The sequence below is a fragment of the Ursus arctos genome, unplaced genomic scaffold (assembly GCF_023065955.2).
Source record: "Ursus arctos isolate Adak ecotype North America unplaced genomic scaffold, UrsArc2.0 scaffold_11, whole genome shotgun sequence".
NCBI classification, from domain to species: domain Eukaryota; kingdom Metazoa; phylum Chordata; class Mammalia; order Carnivora; family Ursidae; genus Ursus; species Ursus arctos.
In genome coordinates, this window is record NW_026622775.1 from 22,783,637 (window position 1) to 22,809,684 (window position 26,048).

At 34.8% G+C, this 26,048-nt stretch overlaps 1 long non-coding RNA gene across 6 annotated transcripts in view; it reads right to left on the reverse strand.

Moving 5' to 3' along the window:
* Positions 1–26,048, reverse strand: part of LOC130543338 (uncharacterized) — a 216,224-nt gene that overhangs the window by 189,505 nt on the left and 671 nt on the right. For 5 of the 6 annotated variants that reach the window (XR_008958629.1, XR_008958633.1, XR_008958631.1 and 2 more), the window contains exons 1-2: positions 15,439–15,544; positions 11,607–11,724 (exon numbers count right to left, since the gene is read on the reverse strand). This is a non-coding gene — a long non-coding RNA (uncharacterized LOC130543338). Of the gene's footprint in view, positions 1–11,606; positions 11,725–15,438; positions 15,545–26,048 lie in introns of those variants that run through there. The other variant, XR_008958632.1, reaches the window with a different exon arrangement.

The following is a 26,048-nucleotide window of genomic DNA, read 5'->3' on the forward strand; positions in this document are numbered from 1 at the left end:
CCTTACCCTGGGATGTCCTTTACTCTTTCTGACTGTTATGATCCTACTCATACTTCAAGATAATTATCCTGAAATCTTTTTTTTTATTCAAGTAGATTCTGATGAATATTGTATTGAATTTAATTGATTTTTTTATTATGCAAAGGAAACAGCTACCTTAAACTTCAGCTTTTCAAAGTATTGCTCATTTGCAAAACTGTATAAATGCATTTACTTTTCTAATTTATTAATATTTTGATTAAAATCATATAAATGTTCTCAATAATATGAATGAATATGAGTTAGGCAAATTGATCATTTGGGGGCAAAATGCCTTTTCAATCACTGTGATTTTAGATGACTTCTATAAGCTTTTAAAAGCTGCGAAGTGTTTGAAAAATTAGTACAGCTTTTAGTTATTACATATAATCCCAATTATTTGTCTTTCTACCCTTTCCTGAGGAAACAGAAGCCTTTTCATATAAGAATGTAATGGAAATGAGACAAATCATACATTTCCTAATAGGTATTTTTCACTTAGATGAGTCATAATCTCAAATTACTTCTAACAAGCTCTCCTGATAAAGATATACCCAATTTAGGTGTAGAAGGTGCCATTAAAGGAAGCACAGATTAATTGAAATTGTTTTAGAGACTGCAAATCAAGTAGTTTTACTTTCATTGTCAAGTACAGTTTCTTTACTGTAAATCAAAGAAATTTCTGGGTTACTTTAATTGGTAGAATACATTATTATCAAAAGCTTCTTTTCCAAGGGCATTCTATAATATGATTGAAAAATGACTAATAGGTAATGTGTGAATTTTTAATTAGGTGGTTTCTGCCATCCCTAAAACTCTACAGAAGAAAATTTAAGTAAAAGAATTTTAACGAAGAAAACAATGTTTTTCTTAGAGGCCCATGATTTATTCCTCCTCCTCTATCTTTCTATGGCTCCTTTTCACCCCTGCAGTTAATTAGAGGTACTTCAAATTTAATTGCCTTTTCAGAAATTGTGCGTCTCATCACTCTGCAATATTTTGGTCTTGAACTCGAACTTCTCTGTACTTATTATCATTGATGACCTCTTTGACCATTCTGTGTGGTTCTCTTTCCATGTGCTGGTTTGATGGCAGCATCGTTTGACCTTTTGAGGGGCCTTTCACCCAGCTGAATAAAAATTTACAACTAGTTGAGGAGCCTCAATCCCTCAAGGCTAATTAGCTATGCTCTGTGTCTGGGTTGGCATGCCTTGGCATGTCTACAGTACTAATTATGAAATGAAGGGATGCAACGTATAGATGGAGTAATTTAAAAATTCTACTTTACATTAGATATCCAAATCATTGTCCCTGGGACAGAGAAGTCCTGTCCCATCGTCCTTTGTTGTTAATTTTGTATAAATGATTCAGATTTATTTTGTACTCAGACTGTGATGTTTATAGATACTACAAAGTTGAAATTGTGAATTCTGCTACTTGATAAGTCTGACAAAGTAATTAAGTTGCTTGCACTTTTTGGGAGGAATTGCTAGAAAGAGATGGATTGACAGAATCAAGTTCCAAATCACACTCACCTCAATATCTATAAGGTAGTGCAAGTGAGCAACCACTAGAGATGTGAGAGAATTCTGACCTTGTCCCTTATGCTGAATATCTGAATCAAACGTGGATATTATTCATATATTACCATGTGTACTATAATGAGTGGATAATTCCAGCAATTGCTTTTTTTTTTTTTAAATACTTCTCTCAGTGGGGCGCCTGGATGGCTCAGTCAGTTAAGCGTCTGCCTTCTGCTCAAGTCATAATTCCAGGGTCCTCGGATGGAGCCCTGTGATGGGCTCCTCACTCAGTGGGAAGTCTGTTTCTTCTTCTGCCCCTCCCCCTGCTCATGTGCTTGCTTTCTCTCTCAAATAAAATCTTTAAAAAATACCTCTCAGATGATTCATAAAAGGTTTTACATGTAAGGAAATAGCCTATTTATTTGCTTTGATTAACTTCTCCATTGTGTGAGTAGCTTAAAACACTAATACAAGGGAGAAAAATAGTTTCACGTTGTATAAATTTTTTAAGACATTTATTTGAGAGCAAGAGAGTTGTGTGTGCACTAGCAGGGGGAAGGGGCAGATGGAGAGGGACATCAGGCAGACTTCCTGCTGAGCACGGAGCCCAACAGGGGCTCTATCCCAGGACCCTGAAATCCATGACCTGAGCCAAAATCAAGAGTCAGTCACTTAACTGACTGAGCCACCCAGGTGCCCTAGGTCATATAAATCAGAGATATAAAATAATAGGACATTAAAGCTATAAAAGACAACATTTAATACAATGTGAGCAGCATTACAGACCTTCAGAAGATATTTTTTGAAGTGATTCTATAATCTAGTAAGCTCTTCTGGTATTATATTTTATTTCAAAATTATGTGCCTAAACTGTCATTATTCTCTAAAAGTTTATTCTAAAAATGTTAATATATAATTATTACCACATAAGTTCATTGGGTCATGTTATATGTCATACTACAAAATTTTTCTCAGCATAATTATTATATATGTGCATGTATTGACGATATAGGTGAATGTGAAATAACTACAATTAATAGGTTTAGAGCTCGTATGGAAAAAAAAACAATACTCAAGAAAGATAGGGGATACAAGCGAAGAGATGGAAATTCTGAGAATCAGAAATCAAAAACACTATAACAAAGGAAGAATGCCTTTGATGGATTCATCAGTAGATTGGACATTGCCAAGGAAAGAATCAGTGAGTTTAAAGACATGCCAATAGAAACTCTGTAACAACTGAAGTGCATACATTTGTTAACTTCTACCATATTATAACTTACATATTTTTTAAAGCACTAAAACTTGATTCATTTTACTGTGCTTAGAGCCATCATGCTTTTTCTTTGTTCAACTAATTTGGGGAAATATATTTATTTGGAAAATATTTTAAAATCTTATTTTCCTGAAATAATTTGATATAAGCATGCAAGCTCCCTTTTTTTTTTCAATTTTTTATCATACATCAGCTTATTAATTTAACTAGGTCACATTAATAAATGTCAGAGTTGTGATTAAAACTCAGGTCTCACTGACTTTTACAGTTTCATGCGTTAACTACTGTAGCATGTAAAAATAATTCAACATTAAAGATGTATTTTAAATAAAAGATAACTTATATAAAAACTTCGCAAATTTATTTAAACTTTCTATAATCTAGTACCCTCATGTCTTAAAATAAGATCATGGTACCTCTGGTCTCACAGAATTTTCTGAATTAAAGTAGTTATTGTACAAAAATCACTGAAATATCACTTAGCATGTGTTAAGCACTCAATATATGCTCAATATTATTAGTCGATGCCAGAGAAAGATGTCACCATTATATATTGGGTGATTATGATAGAATGTTAATTTGGGTGTCTCTATAGAATTTGTAAATGGGAAAATTTTGTGTAAATTGAAGTACATATAATAAACATCCAGACATTGTAGAGCATACTAGACATGTGGACCAATAACCTGACCTGAACCCATGCAGAACAGTGCTGTGGTTAGAGACACAGGATGCCTGGTTCCACCTTATACTGGTTATGTGACCTTGGACAAGTTGCCTTCTCTGAAAGACAATATGGCCTAGTGATGAAAGGAGTAGTTTCAGGAGCCATATTACCTCGTTCAAATCATATTTCTAACACTAGTTCTGAAACCATGTATAAGGTACTTAATTTCTCTGTGACTCAGTTCTTCTATCATGAAGTAGAGATAATGTATACCTCATGTTATGTGATTTAAATAATTTCAAATATTTAAAGCTACAGTACTGGTTTCAGTTCCCATAGATAAAGAAGTTGAAGTGGTCATTTCCATCCTTACAGGAACAATAACAAAACTGAACAAACTGAAAATCAATGACTTTTCTTGAACCCATCATAGAACTGAGGTTACAGGATCAAATGCCACCCCAAACTCTGGAGAATCAAGAGAATCCAAAGTCCTCGCTGAGCTCTCCTTACTTGGAGCAGAGGCCACAGATGGGACAAAATGGCAGAAACACTTAAATAGTAATTTTGACAAATTGTTGGAGGCTGAATGTGGACTAGCATGAGAGTGAGAAACTTTTGGGCCATAATCTTAATTGGGGGCCCTGCGTGTTCATGGATTTTTACCTCCAGGAACCAGGGAGTGAATAGCCAAAAAAGATAACCTCATCTTTCTGGCAGGGGAAGGGAAAAGTAACCATGTGAAATCTACCCAGTGTGTTCTCCATATCAAAGGGGGAAAGACTTTACCAAGAGCCTGACCTATTTTTGGTATAGGACACTTCCCCAACTCCAGCTCCTTCTATCTTTCCTGTCTCAACAAAAATGGTATGGGAAGTATAAAAATACCTGTGAAGACCGCAGCTTAAGGACACAGGTCCACTACAAGACAGATGTGATCGGAAGATTACAGACTGCTTCACTTGGCCAGCACATCACCACCATGTCAGCAGGGCTCCAGGGTAGGAGCTGCAGCTTATAGTTGAAAGAGTACAAAGCACTCTGGAGGAGTTTTTAGGGAAACCCAAAGAACACAGGAACAGAGAGAGAAGTTGAAACTTCTTGCACGTACAACTGGGGCAAACATTAAACACAGTGGAACTAGCCAGATTTACTCAAAACCGCACCTTTAGGCCTTTTACCTCAGTCCCTGTTAACTGATATGTAATGTGGGCTTTCAATTAAAATTTACAAGGCATTCTAAGAGGAAAGAAAAAACCGTCCGCTGACATAACACAGATTTTGGAATTATCTGACAGGGAATTTAAAATAGCTCTGATTAATATGATAAGGACTCCAAAGGAAAACGTAGGCAACATAAGGAATGGGGGCTAAGAATTGGAAATCCTCTGTGATAAGATGCCTGCACTACCGTGAATCACTATTGTGTTATTTAGAAATGGACTTAGGTTAGTTGTAAATGTGTATTGCAACGCTGGGGCAAGCATTAAAAATATATATATTTATAGCCTTTAAAACAGTTTCTGGTGAATAGGAAGTACCATATGTTTTGCCCTTTTGCTATTATATAATAAAGACAATGATAGTTCTTGACAGATTAAGATTATATATATATATATATATATATATATATATATACACATACACGTGTGTGTGGGAAGGGGGGCTACTATTGGTTCTGTTTTCTGAAGAACTCTAATATACTTTGTCTTCACAGGTAAAGTTTCATACCCACTTACTTTTCCAGCTCCTGGTGGATTTCTTGGCCTACAGAAGTTTAAATCTTTGACCTTCCTCCCTTCCATTTACTACAGTAAAATTTTATCTTAATGAAACTGATACATATATAAATAGCAATGCATAAATAATAAAATTATAGATTTCCATGGAATTTAAGAAATTTAAATAACGAAGAATTTTTATGCAGTAAAGATATAGACTGCCCCAATGTTAATTGTATATTTTAAGGAAATACGCATATATTTTAAAAAATATGGTCATGTTAGCTTTTGCCCCTGTTTCTGATTCCTCCTGTATGACTGACCACCATTGCATGAGGTAGAAATGATGATAAGGCCTATATTTTACATGCTCCATAAAGCATGCAGCTTTATTGTGGTCTCTGTAGGTAACATAATACAAAAAAAACCCAATCTTTGAAAAAAATCGTGCCTGTCTTTTTGTTAAATGATAAGTGAAACCTCCAGGAAAGATAAATTAGTGCCTTTGTTGGTGTTTCATCTCCAGAGATCTCATGAGTACGCAGGAGGTAGTGATAGGTGCAGCTCTCTCTGCTCCAGCCCTCACATCAGACTTGTGCGATCAGCTGTAGGGCTGTGCTCACAAGGGACGTTAATCTTTTTTCGAGTCTTCATCAGTTTCTTCCTTTTTTATTTGCTCCTCTCCCTGCCCTGTACAACCTTCTTGATAGTGTCTGTTATTTCCACTATTTCCATGTGATTTGCTTACTGTTCCATAGTGTTAGCTCCCTGTGTATTCCAAATCACTCCAATTTGTTTTTGATTTTAAATGAAAATCAAAATAGCTGTTTTTCAAATACCTACGATGGCCCACGATTTGTGCTTGGATCTTCTGGATATTTTGAAAAATATATATGTTCTCTTCCCACTATTGAATACAAAACATAAGGGAAGAGCAAATCTTCTCTCCTCTCTAACTCTAGGGACTTTGCTTGAACCAGAGGAGCTTAAATACTCAGATGCCCTCTCTCCTATTCCATGGTGATTATAAGGTTTGTTTTTATTTTGTTTTTCTGTTTTGTTTTGTTTTTTGCAAGATGTTCATCATGCCTCCAGGTTAACCTAAAAATGAAGAAATAAAGTTATAAAGATGCTGGTGAACCTTGGTTTGGATGCGGCTGATCACCCATGGAGAGATGTTTCTTATGCAGTAGCTTTTTTATGTTCTGTTTCATATGTACTGCTTATTCCCTGAGGCACAAAATGAAAGTGAATCCAGGAAGTATTTCCTTAACATAAATACCAAGGGTTATCTCTGCTGCGGGTCAAGGTAATTTCTGCACATTGTGTCATAAATAGAAGAGAATTTTTCATCTTCATTAAGAAGTTGGCCTGTGCTGTTTCCACGGGTTCATCTTGGTTCGTGAGTGTCTTCTTCTCTTGTGTGGCCATGTGTGTGGGTTTGTTTCAGCAGTCACCCTTTGGATACTCACAGAAGCCAAGTAAGGGAATCCTTTTATGAGATGACTAATGATTTCATGTTCTTTTCCCTAGATTAAAAGACTTGTAAGAAATAAGCCACTGCACATGTTTTTATTTTCAATGCTCTAAGTCCCTCCAGTTAACCAGTCCAGTGAGAGGAGAGCTTTGGGAGGGGATAGACACAGGTATAAAAAGAGTGTCCTGCCACACAGTCACTGTTCCACGTGTACTGGATGCTAAAGACATACCTGTTTTATTTCATATTCTCATGTTTAGTCATTTTTTTCTAAATCAGAACCATGCACCACAGTAGCTGATTCTGAAAGATAACTTTAATCCCAGCCCCCAAATGAGAATCCATTCTCCCTGTCCAGGTTGGCATTTCATACCTGTTGCTCCCTAGACCCACAGTATCTCCCCATTTTGGAACCTAGGTACCCAAAAACGATCAGTCTCCTGTCTGAAGACTACCTTTATGGGGCCAAGCAAGCTTTTATGATGCTAAAAACAAAAGTTCTTTTTACATACTTCACCCAGAGTAATGAATGCCTTTTTTCAGACATTGGTATAACCGAAAAGACTTTCCAATAGAGCCACTGGAGAACAAAGGGAATCATTTTTTTTTTTAATTAAAACAACAATAATGTTAATAGTCTCTTATTTCTTACTATAATTAAATAAAAATAAAATGCAGGCAAAATTATTTTTTACATGTGCTTTCAGAGTCACTTCTAGTAGCAATTATCAGGAAAAAACGGAACTATAATTTTATAGAAGAAAAGGGAGATGATTTCTCATAGAGGAATAAGCAATAAAGTAGCTAAAGTAACTAAAAATATACCTTGGACTTTCACATCCAAATATCTTGTTCTGCATGAGAGAGAGTGTATATGTGTATGTGATGAAGTAATGTCTAGAGTCCTACATCAAAATGTTATTATATGACTTTTAATAGATGAAGTTGTAAGTGTTAAAGGGTTTATGAAAACACCTATTGACCAGTACTCATTTGCAATTCTCCTATATTAAGCTGAATATGTTAAATAAAGTTTAAATGAATTTCTTCCATTTTAAGCATCGATCTTACTTTTTGGATCTGATAGAAATAATAAAATAAAAGTGCTTCAATACTTTGGATGGTGAGCCCAATACTATGGGGGAAAAGGCTATCAAAATGCATAACATCTTCAATAACATCTCAGTTCAAGGTAGAGCAGATGTTGCGATTTTTTCAATGGAGTTAGTAAAGGAAAATTAACTAATGAGGACCTTTTATTATTAGTGTAATTCTATAAAATACCATCTATGCTGCTTTATATTCCCTAAATTTAGGGATGCTTTTTTAATGTTTATGGAACATAAAACCAAACTTCAATATTGTGTGCCTATAACATGCTTTTCTTAACTTTATCAGCTGTGTAAATCCTTTGCCAGAAGAGTTTTCTTTTAGGGTAATGATCCTTGTAATTTGGGATAGGGCTGAATTTAGGGGCTGTATTAAGTCTGAAGTATGTTGGAATCTCCCCTAGACAAACATTTTGTATTACTTAAAATTTTTTTATTAAAACCATTTGCATGTGCATATGAAAACTTTAAAAATAACATTTAAAACTTATGGCTTTAAACTTGGTGGCTGGTTCTTTTTTTTTATTTTTTTTATTTAAAGATTTTATTTATTTATTTGACAGAGAGAGAGCAAGAGTGCAAGAGAGCACAAGCAGGAGAACAGCAGAGGGAGAGGGAGACTCAGGCTCTCCACTGAGCATGGAGCCCGATGTGGAGCTCAATCCCAGGTCCCTGGGATCATGACCTGAGCCAAAGGCAGACGCTTAACCAACTGAGCCACCCAGGTACCACTTGGTGGCTAATTCTCAGTTACTATTATTTAAAAATATTTACATATTTCAAATATTTCCAGTCTAGAAACTTCTGCTTCAGAAATTAATGGGCTCCATGTTTCTGATCAACATTATTTTTTTAAAGATTTTATTTATTTATTTCTCAGAGAGAGTGAGAGCACAAACAGGGGGAGCAGCAGGCAGAGGGAGAAGCAGCCTCCCCACTGAGCAAGTAGCCCAATGAGAGACTCAACCCCAGGACCCTGGGATTGACCTGAGCTGAAGGCAGACACTTAACTGACTGAACCACGCAGGTGTCCCACTGATCAACATTATTGATAAGACCACCAAGAAAAGCTGGAAAAAAATATTTGTGTGTGTTAAGTCTTCAAAAAGTCTTCTAAGTAAAATATATGAACTTCACTCTTACAGCGCATTCCACTTCAACTGTATTTCAAGTGCTTATTAGCCATATGTGAATGGTAGCTATTTTACGAGACAGCCCAACATTAAGGCACTGCCAATTCTAAAATTTCTGTAGAAAAGTCTGAGATTCTGAGAAGGAGGAAATGGCTACCCAGAGGGTGAGAACTGAGCAGAGGTTTGTCTTTCAGAAAGCCTTCATGTAGAAATACTTAAGAATAAAAAGAAAAAAAAAATGAGTCTAGGGCTGACCTAGGAGGAAGGCCTAATAAACACTTAGGAGTTTCAGGTGGAACTCTAAAAAGGCTACATTGGGATATAAAACAGATGCAAAACAGATCAATCTTTGATTGGATTAAGATAATACATCACTATTCAAAATGTATGCCAGAAACAAAGTAAAACTTTCCAGGCAACAGGTTACATCAAATGGAGGTTTGACTTTAATTCTAAATTTTTTTAGATAAAATATCTTGCATTCAAGCAAAGATAATGTGGCTTTCAGAAGTGTTCACTAAAACTCCCAGCATACACAGAAAGACAGAAAGATTTCTATTTCTATGAAATAGAAATACAGGAGCTATTAAAATTTAAATATAATGACTAATATGTTCAGAATTTAAGTGAAAAGACTGATAATTTCAGCAGAATGCTTAAATCTATAAAAATGATCAAATGAGAAATCTAGAAACTAAAAATACACTATGGGAAAGCTTGTGACCAACAGGAAATTAATGATACATTAGACACTTTTGAAGAGAGAATTGTGAATTGGAAAGTAGGACAAAAAAGAATACCTAAACTGAAGTATGTAAAGGAAAAAAAATGTTGTAAAATATTTTTAAAAAATAGTATAAAAGTTATATGAGAGATGATCACAAGATTTACAACAGGTGTATTTAGAGTCCTATAAAGTGAAAAGAAACTGGTTGGGACAAGTATTACCTACTTGATAATAGCTGAGAAGTTTCTAAAGTTGCTGAAAGGAAACAAAAATAATTTTAAGAGACTATATGTATTCCAAGAAGCACAAATTTAAAGAAAACCTCACCTGGTGATATAAGAGTAAAACTTCTAAAATGTGAAGATAAAGTAGAGAAAAAAAGATACTGACTTTAGAGATCAAGAGTAACAAAATTAATAAAGAAAGAATACCATAAGATAAAATATAGAGCAACATAAAAGTGAAGTAGAATTCAATACACAATAATATACTTAAACAAGTAAAAATATTAAGATATTGGGGAAAAAAAACAGAATTCATCACAATGAAACCAGGATTGAGGGAGTTCAGGGCAAAACAAAATTGTTCCCATAACAAATAAGGGATAAGGAAGTAACAAAAAGTAAGAGGTGGAGTGAATATGTGGAGAGCCAAACAAATTATATGTTTACACAAAATCATAATAATAATGTGTCATGGAGTTTAAAATACACAGGATTTTTTTTTAAAGATTTTATTTATTTGAGAGAGGGAGAGAGAGTGAGAGAGATCACAGAAGAAGAGGGAGGAACAGATTCCCTGCTGGGCAGGAAGCCCGACATGGGGCTTGATCACAGGACCCTGAGATCATGACTTGAGCCAAAGGCAGCCACCTTACTGACTGAGCCACCCAGCCTCCCATAAAATGTACACAGAGGAGTAAAAGACAATATGGCCGTAGAATGAAAGGCAGAAAAGGGAAAATATATTTAAAATGTTTTAAAATTCTGGCATATCCTGAAAGTGATTAAAAAATTCTAATTTATATGGATTTTAATAAGTGGGGCAAATGTTTTAATCTTCAGTGTAATAGTAAAGGAAGATTAAGAAAATGTGTAACTAACAAGGTAATGAGGATAAAAATGTAATAATAAAATTAATTTATCCAAAAGAAGGCAAGAAATGAGAGCTCAACATTAAATAGGTGAGGAAAATAGAAAACAGAAAAAATGATAGATTTAAATTTAAAAAATGCAGAAATTATATTAAATCAGACTAAATATATCAATTAAATGACTAAGATCATCATTTATAAAACATACAAGCTATGTGTACCCTGATCTTGGATTTATCAGCCTCCAGAACCAGGCAAAATATATTTCTGTTGTTTTTAAGCCACCCAATCTATGGTTATTTTGTTATAGCATCTCAAACGGACTAAAACAATGACCAATGGTTAATACCTGAAATAAAACGTTCTTTGTCATCGAAAAATCAATCAATACAATCCCACATTGTTTCAGTTACTCAAAATGAGTAAAACACTCCATAGTAGTACACATTGTCTGCTTGTTTGATCCTTTTCAGCAGTCACCTCTACTTTTGATGTAAATAAACCTACATAAAAATTAAAGTATTTGCTAACCCCTTAAAAAAAAGTTAAACAATATAATTATCACCACGAATCAGGACAGGAAATACATATACCCACAATCTATTCATAACACAAAATCATAGTCAATAAGAAATAGAAGATGTCTTAGGTCAGGTTCCCAAGAAGGACCTAGAATCCCTGAGACAGAGATTCATATGCATATTGCTTTTTTGGAAAATCCACTCCTCCAGAAAATACTATAAAAGGACACAGAAGCATGGCCTAGGGAAAGGACTGAACAAAAACGAGATATTTGGCAAAAATTAATTTTAGTGTCATTAATAGGCAGCTGAAATATAAATTGCAAAACCAGTGTTTCTACCTTGATAGAAAATGGCTGGGCTTCAATCTTCATATTATTCAGTCGTCTAACACCAAAGGGAGTATAACATCTTACATTTCTCTAGGCCAGTCAGCTTCCTTTATCCAAAGGCAATGCTCTGCAGAAGATCACAATACTTAGTTACTGGCCCCAGTACTCATAGCAACAAAAAGATATTTTAGCAATGCACGATATATTCTAACAAAGGAACATCCTTAATAAAGTGTATCTAAAAAAAAAAATTCAGTAAACAGCATAATTAATGAGCAAATATTATAAGTTTTTACTTTGGGAAAAACAGTGCAACTTACCACCATATCTTTTATACTGTACAAGAATTCTTTAATGGTTAAACAAAGGCAAAAAGTAATTTTAATTTTCATCATAGTTATAGAGCTGTATACAGTTGGGTATAAGTTTGTTGCAGCTACCAAGTCTAATATTCTTTTTCTAAAGTACATATCGGAAAATTCTATCCTAAAGTAATACACAAGCACAAAATTTATTGGAAAAATTACTATCAAACTTCTTAATTTAAAATAAACAGATTTAATATGATTATTGGAAATTTAAGAAAACAAAAATAATTATAAGAAAACAAAAATAACTAAATGCTAGTGAGAAAGAATATGAACAGAAATCTATTACATCTATTATTTATGATGGACTAATTCAAAGTATCACTTCTTCAATAATTTTATTTTCAATGCAGTTTTATTACATTTTATGAACTACAGTAAAATTATTTTACTGTGTTAAAAAAAATCTAGGGACATTTGAGAATGAATCACTTCCCCATTCAAATTCATACTGAAATATATCAACCTATTTTTACATTTTAGCCTTCGTGTTAAAACATGTTTTGCACATACAATACTAAATTAACCACCAGATTGAAATGAATATTAGATTAAGCATAGATTTAAGTTCAAAATTTTTTACTAACTAAGCTGAAAGGAATTCTAAAAATATATAGAATTAAATTTCAAGTAATATCTGAGATTTCCCAGATCACTGAAAAAGATATACTGGAAGGTTGAGTTACAGAATATATTCAAATGAGACAGAATCGTTGACTAAATGAAATTTCAGGTTTCTTTTTCTACTTATACGTGTAGCTATATATATGCAGGTGTACATATATGTATATTTTTACACACACATACATACACATAGAGAGTTGGTTGGATTTTGCTTCCAGTTACTTATCACAAAATTTACTAACAACACGCGATACAAATACTCCAGTGGGGACAGTTTAAAAAGAAGAAAACTGAAGAAGATACAGTGAACTCCAGTAGTAGTTTCCTACTGGCTGCTGTAACAAATCGCCACATACTTAAATGGTTCAAAACAACCCACACTTATTAGCTCACATTTCTGCAGACTGGAAGTCAGAAATCTGTTTCAATGGGCTGAAATCAAGGCTGATGCAAGCCCATTGCCATGGAGGCTTTAGGATCTAAATTATTTCCTTGCCTTCTCTAGCTTCTGTAGGCTGCCTGCATTCTCTGGCTTATGACCCCTTCCTCTATCTTCAAATCCAGCAGCATAGCATCTTCTCTTCTCTCTGACCTCTGTTTCATTCTTACATCTCTCTCTATCCCTCTGCTCTGTTTCCATTATCATGTCACCTTTCCAATCTGTGATCATCCTGCCTCCCTCTTACAAGGATCGTTGAGATTCTATTGATCTCACTTAGATAGCATAGGATAATCTCCCTATCTCAAAATTCTTAATCACATTTGCAAAGTCCTTTGGCAATGTATGTAATTTATTCACAGGTTTGGGGATTAAGACATAAATATTGTTCAAAGGTCATTATTTAATCCACCCCAGCCATATTATAAATATATCCAAAAAATGTAAAATCTGAGAGAGATACAATGAAACATCAGTCCTACAAGAAAAAGTAACTTTCAGATGATGATGGAAGAAATGAATTCCCTGAGAAATGATGTATTTTCTAAGCAAACTCTTAGTTAACTTGATGTCAATTTACTTTGAATGATGAAAAACTTTATAGTGGTTTTTCTGCACTCGTGATGAATAAATCTAAATAAATCCCAAAATTAATATATGAAATCAGTTAAACTGGGTAGGGAAATTAAAAATGTGTAACATCTGTAGATTCAGTATAAGTCCAGTCAATATCCCAGCAGTCAGTTTTGTGGATGTCAACAAACTGATGTTAAGTTTACACAGAAAGACAAAAGTTCCAGAATAGCAAATACACTACTGAGGTAGAATAAAGTCTGAGAACTGATACCACCTGACTTTATGACTTACTATAAAAGCAAGAGTAATCAAGACAGTGTGGTAGGCAAAAGAACAGACAAAGAGATCAATGGATAAGAGCCCAGAAACAGACCCACACAAGTACAATCAACTGATCTTTGGCAAAGGAACAAAGCCAACACAATGAAGAAAGGATAGTCTTCAAAAATAGTGCTGAACAACTGGATATCCACATGCAAAAAACCAAAAAAACAAAGTTTCACAAAAATTAACTTAAAATGAATTATAGACATTAATGTAAAATGCAAAAGTATAAAATTCCTAGCAGACAACACAGGAAAAAATCCAGAGCTTGGCAACAACTTTTTATATGCAACCAAAGCATGATTCATAAAAGAAAAAATTGATAAGCTGGACTTTATTAAAATTGAAAACTTCTGCTCTGTCGAAGACACCATTAAGAGAATGAAAGACAAGCCACACCGTGAGAAACTGTTTACAACAAACATATATGATAAAAGACTATTGTCCAAAATATTGTAAAGAACACTTAAAAAGCTCAAAAGTAAGAAAACAAGTCGGTTAAAAAATGGGTATAAGACCGGAACAGACACCTCACCAAAAAAGATATACAGATGGCAAATAAACATATGGAAAGATGATCCACATCATAAGTCACCAGGGAAATGCAACTTAGAAAAACCGTGAGATACCACTACACACCCATGAGAAGGGCCAAAACAACACTGACAACACCAAATGCAAAGGAGGGTATGTGGCAACAGGAATTCATCCTTGGTGGGAATATAAAATGGTACAGCCACTTTGTAAGAGAGTTTGGCAATTTCCTACAAGGCTAAACCTACGAACAGCATTGTCTTTCTGGTTTTCCAGGGCTAATGCCAATGTATGTGATTAAGTCCTCCCTGCTTCTTTTGGGACAATGGCTAATTATTTTATCTTTTCTGTTAAATTTTCATTTTCTCTTTAACCACCATTTCCTTCCCTAGTATTCTTCAACACGTGCAGATGTGTGTCCTGGAGTTTCTTCTTCACATTCTACTTACTGGACACTATCTTGTAAATGCCCACATGTCATTTCAAACTCAGCATGTATTAAATAAACACCTTTCTCTTAAAGGTTCTCACTTCCCTATTTATATACCACTATATATCCTCAAGTTAGACATTGCCAAATAAAGTTGAATTTTCCCTGGTCCTTTCTACAACTAGCCAATCAGAACATTTAGTTTACTGTTTTTCAGGATGTCTCAATTTTTCCCAATTCTCACTGCCATTGCCTTGCCTATTAACTCATTACTCTGCCTGGACTGCTGAAATGGTTCTGTGAATACTTTCTGACTTTCCATCTTTCCCATTCTAATCTGTACGCCAGAGACAATCTAGATCAGTCTTTAATAACTGGTCAGTGAAACACACCTCTTAAATTTCATCCATGTCCCATCCTTTATGCGGTTTTACAGATAAGTTGAATCAAATTTTTCCCAAACATGCCAAGTGGATTCCTAAAGCTAATATGCAATTTACGCTATTTTTGTTCGGAAATGCCCACCCTACTGTTCTCCCCCTTCACCTCGTGCTGTGAGGTCTGAAGGAAGGCCAGCGGCGGGAAGGAGATGGTGGCTGCGCACTCCCACCGAAGGGAGGAAAGTAGGGAGGAAGAGCGCCTCCCCCCCCAAACGCTGGGGCGCCGTGTCTGGAGAGGCTTAGCGCACGCGCGGGAGGCGTCCGCCGCTGGCGCCACCGGCGCCGCCGCCACCGCCGCCGCCGCCGCCGCCACCGCACGCTCAGCCTCTCCAGACTCTGCCCGCCCTGCGTCCGCTCGCGCCGCTTGCGCGCCTGGCCGTACTGGCCAAATGCTTACCGTATTTTTAAGGAACTCCAAGTATGAGAAAAATATAAAGTGCCGTTTGGTCAGATTTGAACTTCAGATGATCTGTTTTTATTGCCCACATTTAAGTTTCCTTTTTCAATCAACAGGTAGGTTTTTTTCCCCGCCTTAATTCAGTTCTCCAGATTTCATTATTCCTGTTACCCTTGGTTGCAAACTCTTTCATGAACGTGTCTTCATCCTGAATGCGTGTTGACATAACCTAAGCTTAAGATAAATATTTCCTTTACACGTATTCTTTTATATTCTAATTTTGCAGCTTAATCTAAAATATACTGGCTAGGCAGTTGATTTCAATCTTTTTTTATGTCAGACCAAGGAAGATTTGGGGGGAAGAAATAAGTAATTTAACACACTTTAAAAAACAGAATAATTTTAAAAAGCAAAATTATATTTTCAGTCAAGTGAAAATTGTGCCGCTAACCTACATATTAAAAAATGAGAGATACCTCACATTATAAAGAGCATTTTACTCTGCAGACGTATAAAAATTGCTGTGAACTTTTTTATGCATTATAAGCAGTTCCTTTTTGAAATGATGAGGAACTTCCTGTAGAAGTTAGTCTTTAACTGATGTGCGTTCTGTTTGAAAAGTTTTTGATTACAGCTAAGGGAGTATGTATTGTAGCTTACAACAAATGGTATTGCTTCCTAGGACAGCATAGCAGCCCAGAAATGTCAATTCTGAAAAAAAGAATAAACTTAGCTAATATTTAAGAAATAATGTCTTTCAGGCATGACCTTTATTTAAGTCTCATGCTTTGTCATAGCAAATAGGAGAAGGGCAAATACATTATCTTAATACTTAAAATGGGCAAGTAATTTTGTAAATCTTTACCTAAGCAACATAAGGATTATTATCAATAAATTATTTTACATGGGATTAAATTCATCTAAATCAATATTACCCTTACACCCACTCACCTGTGTACTAATAAGAGCTGAATTTTCAGTGCGTTGGCATAGTCTAGGGATGGCAGAACTTTTATGTAAGTGGGTAAAGCATAGGAATGTAGGAGGGTTGGAAGACAATGTTCCCTTCATGAAATCTGTCAGGAAGGCAAAAGAGATTGAGGCATCAAGATTTCCTTTAAGAGTAGAAGCATGACTAAGCTCTGAGGGAGAAAGTAAGAAGAAAGGAAGAAACTCAGTAGGAATAAAGGATTTGGAATGAAGCATGAGGACTAACATTTACTTATGGTCTGCTGCATGCTAAATACTGAACTTTGTGTTTTGCAAAAGTTATTTTAGTTATGTTAGTCACCAATGCAAGGATGTATTTATTCATGTTCATATTTAAATATTAAGCTCCCACAGAAAAATGATAGATTATGGATATTCTGTTTAGTACTGTTCAGTTTCAAAGATAATCTTCTTATTTAATGGCTCCCTAATTTTGACAATTAGGGTATGACAGCTAGGGTTTTGTCATGGACATAGCTAAAGGCATGTCCTTGGTGGGTAAGTGTCCTCTCAGTGAGTAAGACTTCAAAGAGAACAACCAGTAAAGCAAATTGCTGCTTAAGCCATTATTTGTTGTGCTAAAACTCTGTGCCCTCAAACTGAGTTTAAGATTAAGACGGTCTTAGTTTGGGGAGTGACTGATCACTCTGTATGAAACTAATATCAGTCCCACCTTTTGCCAGCTCTTTCTTGGTAAATTGATGGTCTTTATCCAATTTTCTGAGTCATTAAAAAAAAAAAAACCACCTTATTTCAATGTAACACAAAAAAAGTACATTTCTTTAGTATGTAAGTAGATCGAATTTATATTAACCAATGTAAACTTAAGTCCTAATTGTGTCATCTGAGATAATAGAAATTTTTAGTTTTGTTTCTAATACTTTTTCTAGGTTGATTTGTTTTTCTCTTTTCTACTAGTAACGTGAGAGTTATAAGGTGGTAACCGTTACATCCTCAGTGGTGGTTAAAACTATCCGATGACTCCCACGCCCAAAGATATAACATTAATACAGTTACACTTCTTAACTCATATACTTTCTGTCTAACCTATGATAGTTTTGCTAGTAAGGATGCAATTTTCCCCAGCTCATAAAAATCTTACTATTTTTATGTTTATTAATTATAGATTTATTTGCATCATTTTATAACTGTAGTCCCCATTGTTATATCATGTATGTTGTAAGTTTGAAAGGATTCCAGTATTCACTACCTGCTCATTTATGCTACATGCTGTATTTCCCCATTAATATGTCCTTATTTTGATTTATCTTTTAATTATAGAATTTATTTGGTCATAATTCTCCAGATCTTAAAATTTTGACTGTGTCATTCTGCTGCATTCATACTCTGATGACTTATGTATTGCTTTATTTACTCATTAAAAAAAAGAAAAGAATTATTGATCTTGTTACACTAACATCTAGGGAAGAAAAAGTGTTTATTGGGAGTGTTTGAGGTCAGTTGTTTTAATTATGGATTACTTTTTTTTGTTCTTAACAAAGATATTTTAAGAATTTTTGTCATCATTAATTTTTCCATAATATGTCTAGTATTGATTATTAGGAATTATAGTTTTAATTGAAAATGGCATCCTTATTTTACTTGCAAATGCAATTTTCATTCCATTTCTGAGATTTGTGATTTTAGTGCTTATATATTTGATTTAAAAAAAAATTCTATGTGTTCAATTTTTACTTTCATTTCTCTATGCTGATGAGATTTTTTCTTAACTATATCATCTTTTTTATCCCTTTATACTCTCTGCAATATTCTCAAGTTTCATTTTTTCCCTTTTTTTTGGTCATATTAAATTTTCAGTTGTGGTTTTGTATGTGTACGCATATGCATGTGTTCTTTGTTTCTAACTTAGGTAGTGGTTTTGTGATGATATTGCTTTTGTGCTTTTGTTGTCTGTTACTTTTTCTCTGAGTCTCCTTTTCATTCCTGTTGATTTTTTGTATCATTTTGATTCTCCTTCTCATAGATAAGATGCTATTTTCATTTTCAACATTGGCACAAAATATTTATTGCAGAGAAGTATCTCTTCTGGTGGGATATTTGCTTGGAAAATCATTTTTGTAAAATTTTTTCTTTGTTCTACATGTTCGTTTCTTTTTATTTTTTCCGTTTGTAGCAATTTTTCTTTTCTTTTCCTTTTTTTTTCCTTTCTTGTCTTGTCTTTATTTATTATTTTTTTAACAGTGTGCTACCCATGATTGTTAGATACGGGTAGCTCTATGTTTGTCATTTATTTATCTGTAGATAATGAGGGTGAGTTCTCCTGGACTAATTCTTGGCCTCATTTATGCCCTGAGTGACTTTCTTCAAATCTGTCGTTTGAGAGATGGGTAATAGTAGCCACAGTTCTGCTGCACAAGTAGGTGGGAGGAGAGCAACAGCTCAGCTTCACTACAGTTTATTTTCTGTTCATTTTTTGTTTAATTTTACTAACATTCCCAAACAGCTCCACACAATGCATCTGTATCTCATTTATGTGGCAGCTGTCTTTGAGTTTCAAGCTTTCACTTGGAGAAAGGTTCATCAGCATTTGTGGATATTTATTTCCAAATTTAAATTACTGATCCCTAAACTACTGTTTCAATTGTTCTCCAGGCCTGTAAAAAAGAAAAAAAAAATAAATAAAGCAAGCATTCAACATATGAGTTTCAGATATGTCAGTGTAAATGTTTGGGGGCATTGGCACTTCCCAAACGTCTTTCCCTGGGGCCCACTCTCCCTCAGTGATTCCTGCCTTATTTCACATTTCTTTTGTCTTCATTTATTTCCTGTTTGTTGTTGCAGAAAATTAGCTCTGCACTATGATTCCAAGTTTATTTTCTCATTTCCAGTGCCTCTTTCAGGATATCAAGGGGAAAAAAAAAAATAGAAGGTTGAATATTAAAGGTTGTTCTTGCTGCTCAGTAACTGTTGATTGCATCTGTTCAATAGAAAGGGAACTTTCTCCTTTCAGTCTCTGCTTTCTGTATTGGTTCACAAACATTACCCACCAGGTTGCCTATCTGCCTCTGTTATATCCCTTCTCTTCCAATTGGAGAAGATATATTTAATGTATATTTTTAAGAATTTTATCTATTTAACTTTTCTCTCACTATAAAATCTTTCATTACATTTATAAGGATCGTTATGGTTTAGGTAAAAATTTGTATCATCTTTTGTTATGTGTCAGGAATAACATCATTTGCATATATTAAAATAATGAAAAAAATTTTTTTTTTTAAGATTTTATTTATTATTTATTCGACAGAGATAGAGACAGCCAGTGAGAGAGGGAACACAAGCAGGGGGAGTGGGAGAGGAAGAAGCAGGCTCATAGCAGAGGAGCCTGATGTGGGGCTCGATCCCAGAACGCTAGGATCACGCCCTGAGCCGAAGGCAGACGCTTAACCGCTGTGCCACCCAGGCGCCCCTAAAATAATGAAATTTCTTGATTAAATCATTTTCCCTCATAACCTTTCACCTCTTAAACAAGCTTCTGAAACTAAAAGATTTATTGCCAGATGCAGTAGAGGGTCTCTTTACCAAGGCAATATCTACTCTATGGTAGATAATTCTATTGAGTTTTATCAATAGCAGTACTATACAGTAGAACTTTCTTTCTTTCTTTTATTTTTTTTAAGATTTTATTTATTTATGTGAGATAGATGGATAGAGCAGGCTTAAGCCAGGGATGGGACAGAGGGAGAAGCAGAAGCAGGCTGTCCCCTGAGCAGGCTGCCTGGGCATTCATCCCAGGACCCTGGGATCATGACCTGAGCCAAAGGCAGACACTTAACAGACTGAACCACCCAGGTGCCCTACAGTAGAACTTTCTACATTGATAGAAATAGTCTATGTTTGTACCATCCAATATGTTAGTCACGTGTCTACTGAACACTTAAAATGTTACTAGTGCAACTGAAAAACTAACTTTGATTTTCATTATTTTAAGTAGTCACAGATGGCTAGTGATCATTGAACTACATTGGGGAAGACAGAATTGTATACAGAAGGTTTTGCTGTCTATTGTTAAGGCTTTGGCATAAACTGTTGTCATATAGAAGGTTAATAGGATGTTAAGAAATTAAAGAAAGTCTTATTAATTCTGAAACCAAGGACATTTTGAAGAAAGAAGAATAAAATATAGAGAAAAGACACCTGAATATTTCATAAATTTCCTTCTCTAGATTTGGCCTGGAGAGAGATGTGTATTATTACCTAAGTATGGGGAATATTGGGCAGAACAATTTTCTGTACTGATTTTAGTAAGTATAATCCTTTGATCTCATCATCTGCAGATCATCCAGTGATAAAATCATAATAAAATAATCTTGTCATATTCAGTCTGTGATTGTCCAAAATCCTTTAATAAGGGGTTTGGAAACTAGGTAACTTGAAAGTTCCAGTCATGACTAGCTCAAAACAAAAGGTGATGTGAACTCTGAGTTGAGACTGGAGGCCATCCATCTCAGTGAAGGTTTCTGGTTAGAAAACTGATGGCATTTTTACTTAGCGCTACTGATACTTTATTTATTTGTATTATTTTATTTTATTTTTTCCAGTATGGTAAGTGTGTTCTTTAATCCCCATCACCTATTTCACCCATCCCCCCACCCACCTCCCCTCTGGTAACATCAGTTTATTTTCTATGGTTAGGAGTCTGTTTCTTGGTTCTCTTTCTCTCTCTCTTTCCTTTGCTTTTTTGCTTTGTTTCTTAAATTCCACATATGAGTGAGATCATATGGTATTTGTCTTTCTCTGACTGACTTATTTCACTTAGTATTATACTCTCTAGCTCCATCCATGTCATTGCACATGGAAAGATTTCATTCTTTTTTCTGGCTGAATAACATTCTGATGTATATCACATCTTCTTTATCCATTCATCTGTCAATGAACTACTTCCATAGAGCATTTTATTTTTATTTATTTATTTGACACAGAGGGAGAGCCAACCAGCGAGAGAGGGAACACAAGCAGGGGGAGTGGGAGAGGAAGAAGCAGGCTCCCAGTGGAAGAGCCTGACATGGGGCTGGATCCCAGAATGCCGGGATCACACCCTGAGCTGAAGGCAGACGCTTAATGACTGAGCCACCCAGGCGCCCCTCCATAGAGCATTTTAAACTTTGAACCATATAGAACCAAACCTTACATTTCTGCTATCTAGCAAGTACGATTTCATGATTAAGATGTTACTTTATTATCTACATAGTCTAGATCAGGTGTCAGCAAACTATATCTGGGGCCATATCTGGCCCACTGCTTGTTTATGTAAATAAAGTTTTATTGAAAAACAACTCCACTCATTTGTTTATGTATTGCGGCTAGCTGCTTTTGTGCTACAAAGGAAGGGTTGAGTAGTTGAGAAAGCAACTGAATAGCCCACAAAGAGTAAAATATTTATCATCCTGTCTTTTGCAGAAAAACTAGATTTTACTGTATAACAAGCAACACACAAAAATCAGTGGTTTAATACAACAAAATTTTATGCCTTGCTAATACTTTGTGTTTATCACAGCTGAGCAAGAACCCAAATTGATAGAAGCTCCAGCTTCACTATATGTGATCCATGATGATCTTGAATTACGCAACAGAGAAAGAAAGAGCTGAAGGGGAGAGGTGTTGCATAATGAGTTTTACATGCTTCTGCTTAGAAACGATATAATGTTCTCTCATTCACAACCCATTTCCCAGAACTAGACCCAGAGATTGCCTAACGATGAAGAGAATGGGAAACGTTGGAAAGCTCGTGGATATGCAGTGAGTAGTAAATGATTGTGTAAAAATTAAATAAGAAATTATGAAGCTATATTTTTCTGCTCCTCTAGTTGATATGTAAATGAATTTCAACCCACCTGCATGTCGTACTTTCTCTGAAAAAGATGTTCCAAGTTTATCATATCATTTTCTTACTTCTTTTTTAATTTTAGGGGTGCTTGTATGTTTCATGTGTGTGTTGTGTGTGTGTATACATATACATATATACACACACACAACACACACATATACATGGATATTATTAAATTTTAGATGGGGATATGTTTTGCTCTTTTAATTTATTGTCTTTACCTGAAAATTCAGTTTCTTATACATTAAGGATAAATTTTATTATCACATTGAGATATATTATTGTTACCTTGGTTTGTACTTTCTGTTGTTTTATGATTTGGTTTTTTTCATCTATCTGCTGTTACTTATAAAGACCACTTTTACTTTGGTTTTACTTTCTGATGTGGCATAGATGGTATTTAGTTAATGTATTTATTTAATGGGAGTGTTTAGTATTAAGTTTAAAAATATACATTTTAATCTAATTTAATAGTAGATTAAAATATACATTAAATGTATATTAATGTATACATTAATGTATAAAATGTAATTTAAGAATATACATTTTAATCTAATTTTTCAAATTCCTCAAATTATCAAGAAGTGAAGCCATATTATTTCACATTTCCCATGTTGTATGTAAAAGTAACGTAACTTTAAAGTCCTCTGGTTATATATTAATAGTTTTTACAATACCGTTTGTATTACCTTTTTATTTATTTCTGTGGATAGTACCTTCTGAGTCTGCTGGACTCACCCCACAGGATTCCTACTAAAGGCAGACCAGGGATGATCAGATACTAAGGCTGGGGAATGAGAAATTTTAATTACAAGTCAAGGGTGATTCGTCTCCAGGGTACCGGGATTCTTGCTTAACTGACTTATTAGGATGCTTGTTAAAACAGTATTTTAGAGGAAAGTGTACAGATGGGCCTAGGGAAGGTTCAGGAGCCTGACTAAAATTTGATCAAGCAAGGAATATTTGTCAGTGCCTACTCATTATACAAGACAGAATTTGGATAACATTTCTTCAGTGAAATTTTCCATGACCATTCTCCTGTAAGGGCCGGCACGTGTTTCTATTAAAGCATGTATTATACTACATTACAGAATAGTCTTGTAAACATTTCTGGAATCTTTTTCTATAACTAAAATATCAGTTCTTTAGGACATGAATTTTGTTGAGTTCTCAATGCCAGGCATGCCATCTCATATGTAATAGATGTTTCATACTTTTTGTTGTTGTTGTTAAAAAAGAAATGAATATTTAAATTTATATGAATGATAGCATGTTTTTCACTGAGTAATTTTTGATAGAAATATGATGAAGGTAAGAATTAAAGAAAAATCAGAAAGGGAAAATAGTATTTGCTGAAAGCAAATTTCGTCTAAATTACAATTTTACAAACAGCTCTGCTGCCTGAATAAGTTACATATATGAGCAATGATTTGTCTTGTATTCATAATAAAGTTTTGCAAATTTGTATATTATCATGACACAGGTCATGTTTCAGTATTTTGTGATACAAATCTAATAGTAGCCACAACGGTAATAAAACATTTTTCATTTTAAATTTTGAAAGAGATTTAAAATTGGTGGTTAAATATTTACTACTCAGAAAATGTTCTTGCCTGCGTCTTACAAATATGCTGGTGATTTGCAGTGATAGGAAAGATCTCTACGTATCTTTACAGAGGGAGCCAGATGGCCTTCCACGATGACCTTTGCCCCATGCTATTAGCATCCAAGGGTGCTGAGAAACTCTGGCTCATTATCCACAACCAGATGTTTTCTACTTCTCTATCACTATTGCTAAGTGGCGGTTAATGTCTAGCACAATGGGTATTTGCTTGAACCTATGATCCATGAAATGCTGCCTCTTAAAATACAAATACCACCCACCAGCAGAGACTTCTCCCCCATGCATTTGTAATTCAGTCATTCTTGTTCATTAGAAATCCTGCTGTAATCTTAGAGGTATTTTATTTAATATTTTTCCAACTTTCCCAGCTAGGAGCAAGTAAGGATATTCTAGCCTAAGAAAGAATAAAGTTATAAATTTGAATAATCCAGAAATTACTTCTGAATACTTACTGGTTCAGATAAATTATCACAGTGTATTAACTCTATAAACACCACATAAACTTCCAATTACCCCATCACCTCCAGAAAGCCTGTTACTAAGAAAGGGAGTGGAAACTATTCCAGTTACTAGAAAGCTCTACGCCTGACAAGTTCAATAGGCAGTCTTCTCTAGGTTTGGTTGGTGAAAGTCAGTCTTTCAGTGTCTGAACTATTCTGGATATAATTGAAATTATAGATAGCTATAGATAGGTATAACTGATATAACTGAAATTATAGATAGCCTTAGATGTGGAAGAACAAAGTACGCTGATCTAATTAGGACATGGGATGTAGTGCATAGTTATCTTACTTTGTGCCAAGCTAGGCAATATGTGAAATATTATGTCTGGTGTGATTTTTCCAGGATTGTCTTGGAATTGCCTTTCACAGTACCTACTGTTCTATAATGCTAGGAACAGTAGAAAGGGGGCTGAGTGTCTCTTACAATAGGTAAAGTTAATTCCCATATCAGCATCCATAAAATGGAGGCCATCCTTGGGGCTTGGCCCACATCACACGTCTAAACCTAAGTCAACCTGCACTTTCTGGAAACACCTGTCAAGGAAACCTAATATACACCAATCACAGTCCTCCAATTCAGTGTTAGCTAACTTACCCTAGAAAGTAGGACCTGTTAATCTTTTAAGGTAATCCCTGACCTCCTAGCCAATTGTGCCCTGTCTCTTCTCACATTCTATAAAACTTGCTCTTACCCAAAATCCTTCAGGAAGAGTGCTTCACTGCTTTTGAGGCACTCTACTCCCCCAATTCATGGATTGTTTTCCTTTGAGTAAAAGACATCAAACTTGCTATTAAGTTGTTTTAGTTTTGTCATTTGACACTATTAGAAACTTTATCAAAGATTGCTGCAGTTTTTGAAATTGGTAAGATATGCCACAAAGCTAGTTCTTTTTTGTAAAAATATTGCATTTAGTGAACTATAGACTGTTGATCTGTCAAAATTTGTTTATTTGTCCAATTAAGTATTTGTTCTATATCAGACATTCTGTGATCAACTGTTTATGTATTGGTAAGCTTTGGAGGTAGATGCCTTTTTTTTTTTTTTTTTTTTTTTAATATTTATTTGTTTGAGAGAGAGAGCACACAGACTCCCCCCTGAGCAGGGGAGCCTTATGCAGGGCTGGATCCTAGGACCCTGGGATCATGACCTGAGCCAAAGGCAGACGCTTAAGTGACTGAGCCACCCAAGTGCCCTGGTAGATGTCCTTTTATGGAGAATTGAAAAACCATGTTTTGATGAAAGGATCTCTCTTGCTTTCATTCTTCTTACTGAAGTATGGGGCTACAGTCTTCAGTAACCAGAGTTATTTCCATTTCTTTGACTGTCTTATAAGTATATTAAATCAAATTTTAATGA